Raw genomic sequence first — 1,058 nt, 5'->3', positions numbered from 1 at the left:
CTTTTTTTTTTTTAATTATTATCTCTCCTTGAACTTCTAAACTAAAAGGGTATTTTTTACGACCTGCCCCAGTGTAGTATAAATACTTCAAACCTCCCCATGTTAAGAACGGCTTTCAGAATAAACACCCCCAACCTCCTCATGTTAAGAACGGCTTTCGAGGTTAGGGGGTGTTTATTCTGAAAGCCATTCTTATGGGACGGTTGGCATGTTTATTCTGAAAGCTGTTCTTTATATGAGGAGGTTAGAGGTGTTTATTCCGAAAGCCGTTCTTAACATGGGGAGGTTTGAGGTGTTTATACTACACTGGGGCAGGTCGTAAAAATACCATTTTAGTTTAGAATTCCAAGGAGAGATAATACTTTAAAAAAAAAAAGTTATACTATGCTGGTGCAATGATACTCTGACCTTTCTTTTCTTTTCTTTTTAAACGCCTTCCTTTCCCTTTTTTTTTTTTGCTTCCAATTTTTACTGTCTGCTGCTTGCATTTCTTTTTGCTCACTCGGTATTTTAGTTAAATATTGAAGACAACGAAGGGAAGTCTTATTTCAACGTTTAATAAGCAACTTTATTTGTTATCTTCATTAGCAGCGTTAGTAGAAGAGCGAAACGGGTTAGTAGGTTGCAGTGTTCTTGTGTAAAGAAAGAATTAATATCACGCCGGCTGGTTGAAGGAAAGAATAGTTCAGTTCAATTTACACACGTTTATAGCTAGTAGCCGTTGGTACGAAGGAAGAAGGAAGTCAGTTAAAGGAGAAAGAAAGGGCAAAGTCTTCAGTGTGTTTTCGTGGGTGTTTGTGAGTTGTATCGACGAAAGCAGTTCTTTAGCGTGATAAAGAAAGTTCATGTGGGTACCGCACGTGGAAACAAATGGGAGTTTGAAAAGAGCCATTGTTAGCTTTGTTCGAACATGTTTTCCCTCACATATACACACCCACATGTACGCACGCACATACGCACACACACACGCACGCATATACACATCCTCATACACACACTCACATTCATGTGCATACACACACACACACACACTAATGTGCACACACACACACACACAC

Source organism: Euprymna scolopes, chromosome 42 (assembly GCF_053919585.1).
Source record: "Euprymna scolopes isolate OS-2025 chromosome 42, ASM5391958v1, whole genome shotgun sequence".
NCBI classification, from domain to species: Eukaryota; Metazoa; Mollusca; class Cephalopoda; order Sepiida; family Sepiolidae; genus Euprymna; species Euprymna scolopes.
Note: the sequence above shows the minus strand (reverse complement) of the source record.